This window comes from Gadus macrocephalus, chromosome 14, assembly GCF_031168955.1.
Source record: "Gadus macrocephalus chromosome 14, ASM3116895v1".
Taxonomy (NCBI): domain Eukaryota; kingdom Metazoa; phylum Chordata; class Actinopteri; order Gadiformes; family Gadidae; genus Gadus; species Gadus macrocephalus.
Genome location: NC_082395.1, coordinates 19,966,461 through 19,982,426, shown reverse-complemented (window position 1 = coordinate 19,982,426; position 15,966 = coordinate 19,966,461). Strand labels below are relative to the sequence as shown.

Below are 15,966 nucleotides of genomic sequence, written 5' to 3'. Positions count from 1 at the left end.
ATACTTTCCTCAAGTCCAAAAAATATAGATAAATAATTTGTCGGTAATACTGTATACTGTTCAAAACAATAGTCGTGCCATAAAGCATTTTGAATGCAATTGAAAAGGCGGTTGTATGTATTATTGCGAACTGAAACCCTCACCGAAGACCCCCCCCACCTTGACTAAGACATTGTCTGGGGGAAACACTGAACTGGGTTGTATCACTTAGTAGTGAGTACACTAGGGTTGCTGGGTCATCTCCAAATGGTAACTGAGTGTTACCACCAACTGCTCCACCAGGATTGAAGGAGTCACTGGGGATGAAGATCCTGGTGGCCAACCTGGAAGGCCTGGAGACGGCCGAGGTCCTGGAGGCAACGGCCGAGGTCCTGGAGGCAACGGCGGTCCTGGAGGCAACGGCGGGCCTGGAGGTGGAGGCCAACCTGGAGGTCCTGGAGTTGGAGGGCCTGGAGGCGGTGGTGGAGACCAACCTGGAGGACCTGGAGGCGGTGGTGGGGACCAACCTGGAGGTCCCGGCGGTGGCGTCCACCTGGCGGCGGTCAGCCTGGAGGGCCCGGCGGCGGCGGTCAGCCTGGAGGGCCCGGCGGCGGCGGTCAGCCTGGAGGGCCCGGCGGCGGCGGCTCCTCATCCAGTAAAGCTAAACTCTTCTCCAGTGCATCATGAACGGGGAGGAATGTCCGGGGTGCAAATAGAACGTGTGTCACATTTCAGAAGAAATGAGGCGACGTTGCGGAGGTCCAGGCGGTTGGCCCGGTGGAGGTCCTGGAGGAGACGGTCCCGGCGGTGGAGGACGGCTGGGGGATCCGGCGGTGGAGGTCCGAAGGCGGCTCGTGATTAGACCAACCAGCTCCTCATCCATGGAAGGTAAGCTCTTTCTCCAGGTCAATCTGATCAACGAGAAAATCAAAGAGCGCAGCCATGAACTGGTGGTATCGCCATTTGGGGACTAAACTCTAATGTTTAACTCAAGTAACTGCAGTGTTTCCCCCAGCACTGTACGGTTATGTCCGTCTTAACACTAGGGCCCCGCCTTGACTACCAATGTAGAAAAATTATATATAAAAAAATAATTATGCAATAACAAAGTGCCCCCCCCCCCCCACCTTGACTAAGACATTGTCTGGGGGAAACACTGAACCGGGTTGTATCACTTAGTAGTGAGTACACTAGGGTAGCTGGGTCATCTCCAAATGGTAACTGAGTGTTTGCTCCAGCAGGATTGAAGGAGTCACTGGGGATGAAGATCACTGCTCAGGGGCTGACGACCACTCATCTTTCCCGAGAAGGTACATAAATCTACAGCTGATGTGATTAAAGTTCTGCAGTTCAGATCCGCTGATAAATGGTCCCATACCGTATCCACAGCGTCCTCATGGTGCAGGCGGTCAAACCTCCACCTCTTTGAAGAGACCAAGCAGCTTGATGACTGACTGGTTCTTTATACTCAAGACCTCGTCCCGGAGCAGAGGACGGACCTAAGGCCCGCAGCGCAGCAGACTAGAGACTCCATGTGGAACCGGTAAGATACAGGATTGACCATCTTGAAGACATTTTCATTTATTCAACAAGGTTAGTTTTGTTTGGCGGGTATGTTGATACTAGGGGCTTCTTCTGTAACAAACTTTCTAGAGAATAAGATCTGACTTCAGCCAATCAGCGGGATGTCCTTGAACAAGAGCCAATGGCTGAAGGTGCTCAAACGCATTCTTTTGACTCGCTCCTCTACTATTGCTGTAATCAAGCTGGATGGCTATTTTGCTCCTTCTACTGACAAAATCAAGTCTGCCACCTGGTGGCTGATGAGGGCGTAGCAACTCGGGGTACATTGGAAACATGATAAGAAGAGCCTGTTTTTGATGGTTGGATCGTACACCTAAATGTTTTTACATCAAAATATCGCCGATCCCCATGTTGGACAATGCTTGTTTTCATCCTTTCTATGTTTAGCTTTGATTTATCCTTACCTTTTCTTGTGACCCATTCCCCTTAGGTTCAATTAAGTTGACCTCTCCTTCAGGAGACTTAAAGGGAGACCAGATGTGCGGCAGCTGGGTGTCATGGTGCAGAGACCCAACGCTGGTAAATATTTACTTCCTCCTTGAACAGACCTAACGTGTCAAACAGCAATTGTATAATCCCTCCTGATCCAGTTGGGGCTGTTCCTGCATTTATAGACATTTGATTGCCCTTGACATTGATTCTACTTTTTGCATCAATTTACTTCACAGTACTGAACTACACCAGTGTGTCCTACTCCCATAAACCCTGAGGATCCCTGGATGGCTACACCAGCACATTAATCCACACCCAACATCAACACACAGTGCACACTCCAGAGCTCGTAAGTCCGCCCCTTGCGGCGGGACCTCGTGAGATAGTAAGATATGACTGGGTTTCAATGGAGAGAAAGTAATTATTTTCTCCATTTTATGTTGCACCACATTTTGGGGGAAGAATGTTTGAATCAATCTTTGTCATTTATTTCTGTACTCCATATCTGTAATCCCAGCTGTTGTATTTTAACACGGTAGCTGGGAACCCTCTTTATAGGGAGCGACTAGAGGGACGAGGCTGGAAGCAAACCTGAGCCTGGATCTTAACTTTCTTTCTAAACCTAATGCCGCAATTTAACCGCAAATAAAGTGAGGCCTAAAGTAACTTGACTCTCTTACCTAAACTTGCTTGCCTAAACTCCCTTGTCTAAACTCGCTTGCATAAAACCTAAACTCGCTTGCATAAAACCTGAACTTGCTTGGCTAAACTCGCGTCGCTTGCCTAATACCTGAACTTGCTTGCCTAAACTCGCTTGCCTAATACCTGAACTCGCTTGCCTAAACTCGCTTGCCTAAACTCGCTTGCCTAATACCTAAACTCGCTTAGCTTGACTCGCTTGCCTGTACTCGCTTGGCTAAACTCGCTTGCATAAAACCAAAACTCGCTTGCATAAAACCTAAACTCGCTTAGCTTGACTCGCTTGCCTGTACTCGCTTGGCTAAACTCGCTTGCCTAATACCTGAAGTCGCTTGCCTAATACCTGAAGTCGCTTGCCTAAAACCTAAACTTGCTTGTCCAAACACGTTACACAAAGTTAACCATCCATAATCTTTAACCCAAACCAGACTTGTCCCTGGGTCGCTCCACTTTAATTTAGAAGTTTCTTCTTTTACCTCATCTGCGTTTTGAGTTTCATTCTTTGAGGGCTTGAAGTGCTTTGGAGGATATTTGAACCTTTGTTTGCCGCATCAATAAACATGCTTTATCTTTACCCATTTTGTTTTGGATTGCATTTCTATGTGTAATCCGGCCAAATGTTAAGTGTCCTTACATGTAATGTCTATGGTCTGACGATAATCTGACCTCTTCATGAAGCAGAATGTGTGTGAATGTTGTCCCGTGAGCTCCAGGCTCTCTGTGGGCCTGTCAACGTCTCTTTAGCAAAAGGTTGGAGAGTGAAATTCATTTTTGTGCCATTTTCATGTGTTCCTGAGTATTTCAGACCTGTGGTGTTTCACATGAGACCTTAATGGGAACTTTTCTTTTTCTGCCTGCATGCGTAATGCCTACATTAGTAGGGTGATCACTGTTGATCCCAATATTGATCATTAACCACCTCATTCTTTGGGATTACAAATCATGTAATTTATGAGCATATTTGCAAATGCCTCCAAATATCAGATTGGGTAAAAACGAATGTAATGTAACCTGCTTGATTTAAAGAAAATAAAACATCCAAATATTATAAACCTGTTTTGTGTTGCTCTCTTACATGTGGAAATGAGCAGATAGATATGTTTAGCTCTGATTTGCTGCCTCCTTTTGGTGTGCTGGGATTTGTTTAATATACTATCATTTCCAGGATAAGTTAATAACCTAGTATAGCCTACCCGGAAAAGAAGGGATATGATGGCCAGGGCAGGCTGTTTCGGTGTAAGTGAAATCCTGCTGATCATGTGAGAGAAGGTTATGTAGTCGCATTAAAAAATACCTTGAAAGATGGTAGGCCTACGATCTACGAGAGACGCAGAGGAACTTTCCTTATGAGGCTTGTCGGGATAAAAAACAAGTGCTCAGCAAAATGAACAATAAGTTGAAGTTTTTGCACTTGTAAATAGTTAATTTCGTTTGTAGCCTTTACTCAGAAGTGAGCTCATTCTTGCATGCGGGTGTCCGGCTTGGCAGTGTAAAAAGGCCTATACATCATCCTGCCCAACAATATGGGCAGGATCTAGACCAAGCTCTCCTAATCGGGTCAGCAATAGCCGGGTTTCAATGCCCAGAATCTGAGTTTGAATGCTACTGAATTAATGGAATGTTGCATTTTTTGTTTTACATCATAGATTCTAAATTGCGCGCCAATCAATCAATGTCGGCTCTTTGCTGCACATTAAGATAAATGTAGTTGTCACACAAGCTATTTTTGTAATTATTTCAGGGGGGAAAATGCCTTGAAAAAATGTAGTAGTGCGTTCAGGATAAGGACTAATGTAGCATATGTCAGCCTAGGCCTAATCAATTGTGTTTTAATATCTTTAGTATTCATATTATTGCAGTCTAATCTTTTCGTAGGCTATTCTGTTGATGGCCTTGATGGGGAGATATTTTAACGCTTTTTAACCCCATTTTCCTGCGTCGCCCCCTCCTACGGAGCCCATTTCAGCACCGTGTCAGTAGACGGTTACAATCCTACGAACGTCGTGAGTGCAGTGAACGCGCGTTCGAAGCGCTCCAAAGAAATTTACGATGGCTTGCAAGATCCATCGTGAGAATGATCGTACGAGCATCGTTATCGGGAAACGGAGCCCTGATGCCCATGATCCTCTGTTTGTGTTTACATTGATAGATATATTTTGGCTCTTATTATGAATATTCATGACATGCAAACATCTCGCCTCTGCTAGGCTAACAGCACTGTCCGTAACACACGCACGCACAAACACAGGACAGGAACACACACACACGGCCACGGTGGAGAGGTCATCTCTCTTATGACGTCACAATGAGCTGCATGACGTTGGATTTTTTTTCTAAGAATCTTTAACGTTTGCATGTCTACTGTTGCACACAAACGCTTCTGAACAAAAGACATCGCTCGACGATTTCCGTCTGATTATTAATAAGCTTATTCTGTCTGTTTCTGCAAGGAACGAACGGAAAACAAAGGTATGTTACGGTCACTTAACGAAAAAAATTAAATGATTTACTAGGGAACGGGCTGTTAAATAGGATTCATTTGTTGAGTTTATAGGCTCTGTCGTATGTGTGCGATCGTTTATCTGACGCATCGTTTCATAACGCGGCCCTCAAGTCGGACACCATAATGAAAAATTGCATTATGTCAGCACTTTGAAGTGGGCTATAGACCGAATTTCACATACGTTCAGGCACTGACTGATATGACCATACTAACTGTTGTACCGACTACTTGTACACAAGGAACCATTCGATTTTACTGTATAGATTTAGAGAAAATATAATTTGAAAAACGTACACATGCATATTCTCGCCTTTGCAAAATTGCATTATGTCAGCAAGTGGGCTATAGACAGAATTTCACATTAGTTCAGGCACTGACTGATATGACCATATTAACCCGTGTGCTGACTACTTGTACACAAGGAACCATGTGATTTTACTGTATAGATTTAGAGAAAATGTCATTTGAAAAACGTACACATGCATATTCTCGCCTTTGCAAATTGCATTATGTCAGCAATTTGAAGTGGGCTATAGACCGAATGTCACATAAGTTCAGGCACTGACTGATATGACCATACTAACTGTTGTACTGACTACTTGACCACAAGGAACCATTTGATTTTACTGTATAGATTTTGAGAAAATGTCATTTGAAAAACGTACACATGCATATTCTGCTGGCCAATGGAGTCGAAGGTCCGCACTGGCGGCCAACTTGCCACAGTCAGCTGCTCACCCATAACACTGTGTTGACCTGGTAGTGGTACATGTACTTTTTAAATAACCTTAACCACCTTGCTACATTTTCAAACGGTTTGTTTTGTTATAAACGTCAGAGATGTAGTTACGGCACTGCATACTTGATACTGATGAATAATTATGTTAGTTTCTAAAAAAAATCGAAATGTTCTAAAATTGGTACAATATAACCACGTTAATAAGGTTTGTAAGAAACCCAACCGTTGGTAAAACGGTTGAAAATGTAGCAAGTTATGGTTATTTATAAAGTACATGTACCACTACCAACACAATGTTATGGGTGAGCAGCTGACTGGCAAGATGTCCGCAAGTGCGGACATTCTAGACGCCGCCAGCTAGTGTTCTATATATCTACACGTAGGTGAAGGGTTTTATTTTGAAAACGTTGCGAGATACCACCCAAAGGCTGTTTAGAGTAAAGGCGCACGAAGATTTTGTGTGACGGCTGGCTTAAAGGCCCACTATGCAACTTCGGGCATTTCTTCGCTGTTTTCTTGGTTTTGGCACGCACATTTCTCTACACAGCGCCCCCTACAGCTTCGTAGTAGATATTTCACAACACTGTCGTAACAACTCGTTGACGACCCTTCCCCATGCACTTCTACGCGAGCCATGTGCATTTGTTTTCAAAGAAGCCGGCGAATGCGTGGAGCCATGTCCGAAGTAGATGTTCATAAAGTGTAGGCAAGGTTATACATTTTTATACAAAAGGGTGTATTTGTATTGCAATAAACATAAATCCATAATTTTTTATAGTTGACGGGGAGAATTTATATCTTAGATTATAATTGTTTTATCTTAGGTTGAACAGAACAATCAGTGTAAGAGGTTTGGCCAACATAATAATCTAAATAAACAAGAACCTGGATTCGGGGATTCAGTCTGTATCTGGGGGACGAGACAGACGAACAGCAAAACACCCATGGAAACAAAGGTGTTTATATGGTTGCAAGCTAGAAACATACAGGGCTCACAACAAAACGGTCGAGAAAACAATTTTTACAGGGCTCACAACAAAATGGTTGAGCAAACACATTTGTACAGAGACTATCAACATCAAGAATACCACGAAGACAAAGGCCACCCAAGGGTACTTTCAATTTCAAAAGCAACACGGCCGACTCGGCGTCTGATTTGCAGTCTTCTTTTTCTTTCAGTTCACGCTATTCCTGAAAAGCTTGCCCAACGAACTCGTGTCTGGCCTCTCTGCCGGTCAGTCTCCCTTTTCTCTTCTTCTGTTCCTCCGACATTGGGTTTCTCTGTCTCTTTATAGTCGGCTGATCTATGATGAATATAACAATCCCTTAGTGACTTGTGTTTATATCGAGCCGGTTCCGTGTTTGGGGGTCTGTGCCGTAAAGCAATTCGTTACTTTGCGAGACCCGAGACTCCCGCGAGAGTGGGCTGCGGGTCGCCGGCAGAAACGATTCCTTTTCTCCGCCAAGATGCGCAAGGGTGAGTCGAAACAACGAACAATCGAACAAAAAAGTATGATAGAACCATCGCAATGACTCTTATGCCGCTTTTCCACCGCACATGTAGCTCGACTCGACACGACACGACTCGACACGACTCGACACGGTAGCAGCGCGGGTCCTTTTCCACCGCAAATAGTACCTCCGGGACGTGGGCGGGGTCGGCTGCGCGAAAGGGCCGTGACGTATTTTTGTACGCGACGCAAACAACACCTACGTAACCCACACATGGACAGAACCCACATAACAACAATGGAGGACATCGATGCGATGGTATTCGTGTTCGTATTATTAGCTGGCATGTTGAAGAAGTGGAATATGTTGGCTGCGGCGCTGCTATGGCTGTTACCAGCATGGTTGCCATGTCGCTCTCGTGACTTCGTCACACTCTCTGGCCAATCAGTGGCCGGCCGTCTGCCGACGTCACCTTTTAGCATCGGCTCAGCTCTCTTGGAACCTAGAGCGAGGCGGTACTAGAAAAAGCAGCCACTTCAGGTACCAGATACCATGTTTTCACGGTGGAAACACAAAAAATGCGAGCTGAGTCGAGTCGTGTCGAGCTGGTACCATGCAGTGGAAAAGCGGCATGAGCCTGTTATATTAAGGTAAATCAAGTCAAAAAAAGTAGCATAGTTCCCCTTTCACTCGCGTCTGATCTCTTTTCTGGTCCATTCTTCTTTTGTTCCACCGACGGTCGCCTCTTGGGTCCCTTATCAGTCGATTTATCCATGATGAATGCAACAATTGCCTCGCAACTGGCTGTTTATATCTAGCCGGTGCCATGTTTGGGTGTGTGTCTGTGCCGTAAAGCATTTTCGAAACTACAATCTGACTACATTTTCGAGGATACTTCCGCTGCGTCACATCCGGAATGTCCCGGTCCGAGCAGATCAAGTTGCATATGCGCTTTTTCACTGTAGAGGCGACATGGGAAAATGACACACCCACCAATCGACCCAGAAATGGATGCAGAACCATCAGCATAACTCTCAACCTACATACTTAATGTAATTTTGGCTAAAAAAGTTGCATAGTGGGCCTTTAACCGCGGATGAACGAATGGCGGCTCACTTGACCGCAGTTTCCTAGCCTTGCCGGGAGAACCACCGGTGCCGTGGCCCCTCTGGATTACCTCGTTCCAAACGTTTATCACCGCTGCCGGCTTGGACGATATTCCGGAGTTGAGGTACCGTGCACTGCTGCTGCACTGTCTAGGAGCGGAGGGACAGCGAGTGTTGGGAACTCTTGGCCCCGCGCCCACCTTCGCAAAGGCCGTGGAGCTCATGAAAGCACATTACCCCGCTCCTGAAGGTGTTCTGCTCCGTCGCGTCATATTCCGACGCAGGCGCCAACGTCCATGGGAGTCAGTGGAGAGGTTCGCGGCTGAATTAGGGAAGCTGGCTACCATGTGCAAGTACGGGGCGTTACAGGACGAAATGATAAGGGACCAACTGATACTGCACACAAAAAGTTAATTAATTAGGCAAAGACTGTTACTGGAAAATAATGATCTAACATTAACAGCAGCTCTGAATCTAGCAGTTCAGGTTGAATCTGGTTCATGGTCGTTTGGTGAAACTAATGATAAGATTGTTTTCAGTGTCATTGTTTTTCTAGTACTATGCGTACGAGTTCTGATGGTTCCTCCGTAAACAATTTACACTAAAACGATTGACGTGGTCAAAAGTCCAACCACAGCGATGGCAACGGTTATCACATCTCTAGGTTTTATACCTGCGTGGACCTTGACCTGCGTAAACTAGGCCATCATCCCTGACACAAATACCTACCCTTTTTTTCGCAAATCTATATGCTATCACCAAATGACTATCGGCCCATAGATCTGCTGTGCCAGTGCATTGAGAAAGTCAAAGGTTGAATCCCATTACTTGGCTCGCTTCAAAATCTCAGCCCTAACCCTCGCTGTTGCGCGTTCACGCGCCGTGGAGCCATGTCCCAATACCAGTTTAAAGGTAGCTTAAGGGGTAGGGGGAGGGCTAACATCCCCTCAAAATTGAGATTTTCGATGGGCACCCTCAAAGCGCTTCAGTTCTGACTTGCTCCCACAATACCTTGCGAGAAAACGGAAAATCAAGAAATATCCTAGACAAGATGGAGGGCGAAAAGATGCGACAGGATTGGAAAAACACAAATGTAAGTGTTTCCTCTGTAATTATCTAGTAATTATTTTATTAATTATACTCTGCAGCCCGGCCGCGGACTCTCGGAAGATCGTGAAAGTCTGTGACCGACTTTCGCGGAAGATCGCGACTTTCGCGGGCCGCCCGACCCCGGTTCTCGGGGTCGGGCTGCATACGACCGGGCTGGATATCATGTCGTATGATATCCAGATCTTCCATGTTCTAGTGACTCCAGGTTAAAAATAAGCTTTATACTAATATATTATATTATATTAGTAATATTCTATAAGTAATATTATATATACTAATATATTATATTATATTAGTAATATTCTATAAGTATTATTATACTAATATATTATATTATATTAGTAATATTACATGGTTAATCAATGTATTTTTTGGCAGTACTATATTGTGTACATAGCTATTATATATTGTACATAACATATGGCCATATCAACCAGTTCTGGCATATAATTCCTATTTCCTTCTTATTCGTTTTCTTTCAGGACTTCGTTGAGTCCATTGCCACCAGCCCCCCCACCTCTCCCTCATGCTCCTCCACCCCAGGCACCTCTTCCACCACCCCAGGCACCTCTTCCAAGAGGAGAGTGCCAGGGGGCAGGCGAGGCATGAGGAGAGCGAGGCAAAGTTGGCGGAATGGTGGAGAAGATGTGATTCTCAACCATTCTCTCAAAAGCTGAGAGAGTGTGTGTGTGTGTGTGTGTGTGTATTTTTAGGTGTGCGTGTGTGTGTATTTTTAGATGCGTGTGTGTGTATTTTTAGATGTGTGGTTCAGTGTTTCTTATTTAAATAAAGTGTTTCTTCTAAAGTGTTCTTGTTCATAACCGATTATTATCTAAGGGTGCACTCACACTAGGCCATCTGGCCGTGGCCGTGGCCGTTTTAGCACCTAACCGTGCTCAAATCTGCCAGTGTGAGTGTGGCCAGTCTGGCCAGGCCGGGCCAATTTGGCCACTTGGGAGAGGTGTGCTGCTACGGCACGGGCCGCTACGGTACAGATGCTAATGAGCCGACACGCGCTACGCAACCTGAGCTGGATGACGTATAGTCAATGCGACGACCACGGACATAATAAAGGCGACGAGCCTTCTTTCCCATTAAACGGTAAACATCGCGTCAAGCGGTTCAACTGTTGGCTTGTTCTCTGTGTTGTTGTCCATTGTTGTTAAAACTCTGACTTGCGGCAGACTTTATTATGGTCCATGCAGCGGACGCTTGGTGATGACGTGTTACGACGTGATGACGTATGTACAAGAGCCTTCCGTGGCCAGGCCACAGCTGCGACGGCCAACGGCCACGGCCAGATGGCCTAGTGTGAGTGCAGGCCAGAGAACAATGGGGCCATTTGAGCACGGTTAGGTGTGAAAACGGCCAGATGGCCTAGTGTGAGTGCACCCTAATACCACCTTTAACATGTAGCTAAGTGACATTCAAAATAAAGGTATATTACGAGGGACAAATAGTATTTTTTTTTTTTTAACACTTAATTTAAACATGCCAATTACAAAATATAAATACCATTTCAGGTTAAACATCTTTACAATGGGTCTTGCTCGTTGCCCGAGACAATGGCAGCCAGTCTGTCTCTTGTAACATTACCAGGAGTCTGGTTATCTGCTAGGGGGCACGGGGAGGCCATGATGATGTCACAGGGTAGGGTTGTCCCATTTGGTAGGGGATCGGTTAGGGGTAGCAATGAGGGGTAGCAATGAGCATGAGCAATGAGGGTTAGGGTTGAGATGTAGGGTTGAGACAGTGAGCAAAGAAACGGGATTGGGCCAAAGACTGTAGGCTATGTGCCAATTTCCTTCCACTAAATGAGGACAAAACCGAGATAATTGTATTTGGTGCAAAAATGGAAATCTCTTTCCCTGAGAACCTCCATGAGGATTTAAGAATTGCCCCAATCTGACCACTTTTAAAAACAGGACTGAAGACATATATGTTTGCTTTTTTTTAGTTTGCCTTTGTTTGTTTTTATGGATCCATTTTATTTCATTTCATTTTATTGTATGACAATGTTTTTATGTGAAGCACTTTGATTTTGCCTCGTGTATGAAAAAGGCTATATGAATAAAGTTTCCTTGCCTTTCCTTTGTCCATGACAGAGGAGCTCACCGCCCAGTTCCACGCGTCATTTTATCTAAACTGGACCACCGCCAGGGTACCTCCAGCTTAAAGGGACACTGTAATATTTTAAGTCATTTATTACCTCAAATCAACGTATTCATTCATAAATAAGTCCTCATTGGTGTAAAATTATCCCTGCCAAAAATCTCACTTATCCTCCTGAGCGAAGAATAATTAATATGTAGTAATATAGGACGGGTAAGCTTCATCTTGCTTGAGGAATAATTACTCATAGGCCTACATCATTAGCTTACACTAATGATTCAATGCAGTTTGAAATAACGAACCTCATCATCACTCGAATGACTCGATGAGGAAGTATTGGATTTCATGACACAGCTTCTTAGCACATACTGCCCACCGTAGTTTTTGAACAAGCGAGCACTATTAGTTTGAATGCAATATACAATTGTACCACTAGATGGGAGTAATTTTTACACAGTGTCCCTTTAACTACGGTAAAATTAAAATATGCATAGTCCGCGGGCTTATTTATTTAGAATTTCCCGAGGTATTTTTCCGGTAAATTATATTTTGGGTTAGAATGTTCTTATGTAGTTATACATACCTGCCGCGGCGCCTGTATATTGTTCACGTGACCCAGGAGCCGTCGTTCGTCACATAATCCGATATTAGTCACATGATCCACAGGTCCAAATAAATATGATTCGGTCAAGTTTCAAGTTTCTATTCAACAGTTCTAGAGCCTAGTTGTACCCTTTTCACGATGTAAATCAGTCATTGTAAATATGTTTGATAGTCGATAGGCTATGGTAATTAACTTACAACACACACCTGCCAGATCCTATAATCCTCCGGAGTCGCAGTCTCGACTATATTACTTACTACTTGCTATTACTTGGCTCTGAGTCAATCAGTTGCAGCTACTATGTATTGCAGTAGTTATGTACACTGCTACAATGCATCCAAGCGTCAATGATGATTCTATTGTCTATATTCTTCTCCTCTCGTTTCTTCTACACTGGATATACAGACAGTGTGAGCTCGATGGTCTCTGTCATGAGACAATGGGACTGATGGTGCTATAAGAATAAATAATATGTAGCTACAGTATATCTCGTCTTCAAAAGCTTTCTCTTTTGAAAGCTTTAACTTTCCACTAAGCTTTTTTACACATTTTTGGATGGTGGCTAACTGCTATGCACCCTTCTGTATTTAACCTATCGAGAATCAGGGTTATTATCAGCCAGCATTTGCTAAAACTAAATTGATCAAACTCGTGAAATAATCAAATGATACTGACAGGTTTTCATGAAATGTGGCTATTAAGTGTAAATAACTTCTAACTACTTTAATAGCAGGCCTGTCGCACCATGCATACACCGCAAGCACGCACATAGACACCGCATACACACACCGCACACACACGCACATGCGCACCAACATACACGGAAACGCACACACGCACGCGCACACACCGCACGTCAAGACAAAGGCAGGGACACACTTGCCCAGGTAAGACGTTATGTTTTGAAACTTAACGGCTCCGCCATCGACACACGCAAAGGTAAGAACACACGCGCACGCGTAGACACCGCAGCGGCACTCGCCCAGGTGAGACGTTATGTTTTTAAACATAACGGCTCCGCCATAGTGATGGATTCAATAATTATTTTCCGTGATTCAGTTTGCGTCGGTCAGTGCGCCAAGAAGAATGGTTCAGAGTCGTTTGTTCGTTCAGTCGAGTTTCCGGTAACAGTGAAATCGAATCATAGAATGCACGGTTCTCAGCTGAGTCAGTCAGACTCAGTTCCTCCCTCGTTCTCATTCTCAAACGATCGCGGAAGTCGGTCATCAATCAACGTTACAACTTTAACCAAACACAGCGGGATTGGGGGGGTGTAGTTGATTATTGGATGTTTAACATATCAGCAAGATAATAGGCTTGATTTAGCAATGATGGTGGGGGTCCCAGGTGGAGAACGAACCATGAAAGAACGAGACAGATTGAGACATTAAAATATTTGATTAATCTGGCATGCCACAGAAAGTACATGACAGCATGCATTTACCATTTCAATGCACTAAGCCTCTTCCCTCTTCACCACTCACAGTCAGTGAACGAACAGCGAGTCAGCGACGAGTGGCTCTGGGAGGAGTCAAGTCTGAGAACAAACAAGAAAGAAGAATCAGTTCGGTTCGTTCTTGTTAAAGATTTGTTCCTTCAAACTGATTCACTCTCGAACGACCCATCTCTATTCCACCATCGACGCACGTGCCCAGGTAAGGATACACACACACACCACAGCGACACGCTCGCCCAGGTAAGACGGTATGTTTTTAAACAAAACGGCTCCGCCGTCGACAAACTCCTAGTTAAGACGTTCTGTCTATATATAGACTGTAGAAATTGCGATTAAAAGAGACAATTTCTCACCTCGACAAGCAACGGCAGGTCATTCATTTTGTCATATAATCGTAGGTGTCAATTACGCTGGGGACGCGTCCCTACCTGTTTTCGTCAAGATTAATTTTGTACCCGCACACCAAAAAAAATACTTGAGTTGAATTATTATGGATTATTACACGGCTCTTCTCAATGCTGTAGACTGCTCCATTCACTTGCATGTGCCTTCCCAACGTTCAGCTGTCAATTATTTTTGTTTATTACACGGGTCTTTTCAACGTTCCGTTCACTTGCATGGGCACTTCACAACTTCCGGCGGTCAATTATTTTTTGATAATTCATTGGCAACGGATGAATAATGACCGCTGTCAAGGTAAACAAAATGACTTTTTGCCTTTGGTATCACTCCGCACGTAGTCCGGTAACTTGTCAATGTAATAAGCGGGATATGTATCAAACCAAGCGCTGTCGGTTGCTAAGCGACGACGTCAACGTCTTGGGCGGACTATTTCTCTGCTGATCCACACTATGAATGCTGGTAACAAATACCTTATAAATAAATTGTTTCGTTTTGGGAAGTAGCCGTGTAATAAGCGGGATAATGTATAGAACTTCGCCGGTCATTATCGAAAAATAAGCCCCTTCATGGCGAAGCAAGACACCTCCGCTGCACGTCGGTGTCCTGTTCGCCCTGTCTGGGCTTATTTTCTCCCCGGGCTGTACTGCACTGAGTCTGATGGTTGAACGCTGATTGGCTGTTACGTTACACATGTGAATCAGTGGCCACGCTGTTGAACGCTGATTGGCTGTCATCACGCGTCATCACGTGAAATTCGCGTCAAAGTTCAAATATTTCGTCTTGGGCGGACTATTTCTCTGCTGATCAACACTATGAATGCTGGTAACAAATACATTGTAAATAAATTGTTTCGTTTTGGGAAGTAGCCGTGTAATAAGCGGGATAATTTATAGAACTTCGCCGGTCATTATCGAAAAATAAGCCCCTTCATGGCGAAGCAAGACACCTCCGCTGCGCTTCGGTGTCCTGTTCGCCCTGTCTGGGCTTATTTTCTCGATAATGACCGGCGTTCTATACATTATCCCTTACTTATTACACGGCTCTTCTCAATGCCGTGGAATACTCACGTCCAGCATATTTGACCGCTGTCCAGGAAAGTGTTTTTTTTGCCTCTGATTCATGTCATCTGTATCACTCCATAAAGTAGTCCGGTAACTTATCAACCTCAGCGTATTCGGTTGCTAAGCGACGTCAACGACTTTGGCGAACTACTTCTCTGCTGATCAACGCTATGAATGATAACAAATACATTGTAAAAAGACACACTCTGCAAAGTTATTTTTTTCGTTTTGGCAAGTAGCCAATACTAATAATACCAATAATCTTTGGCTGGGATGCAATGATGAGGCATCAGACAATCAAGTCATTTTAACCTGAATACATCGGTAAGAAGCACCAGAGCAGGTTGCTAGTACCATGGACAGTATCAGAACGATCACCTGTTGAACTAAATGGATGTGGTAGGCTACACCACGGGATGCATCTGCAGACTACTGCTACATAAATAAAGGTAAGATGCGATATTTATTGCTTAAGATTTATGGTGCTGTGGCAAGGTCTTTCGTGGTTTTTGCACTCAAGTAGTCGGCTGTTTTAACTTGCAATTGACTCGGTGGAGTCAGTCCCTTGTTGACACAAAGGGACTTTTGGTTATTCTTGCCTTGCTTGAATTCTGGAATAATTGTGGGGGGAGTGCATGAGTTTTGGTCAGAATTCCTGATGTAGGCTAGATTGGATGGAGTGCGTATTGTGAATTGAGAAAAGCCAGCTCATGATGTGATACAGCGT

The 15,966-nt window shown here is 44.4% G+C and overlaps 1 long non-coding RNA gene across 1 annotated transcript; it reads left to right on the top strand.

Moving 5' to 3' along the window:
- Positions 1-1,297: 1,297 nt before the first annotated feature.
- LOC132471853 (uncharacterized) lies at positions 1,298-3,268 on the top strand. Its single transcript, XR_009528929.1, has 3 exons — positions 1,298-1,522; positions 1,994-2,082; positions 2,232-3,268. It is a non-coding gene; the product is annotated as an uncharacterized LOC132471853 (long non-coding RNA).
- The last annotated feature ends 12,698 nt before the right edge of the window (positions 3,269-15,966 follow it).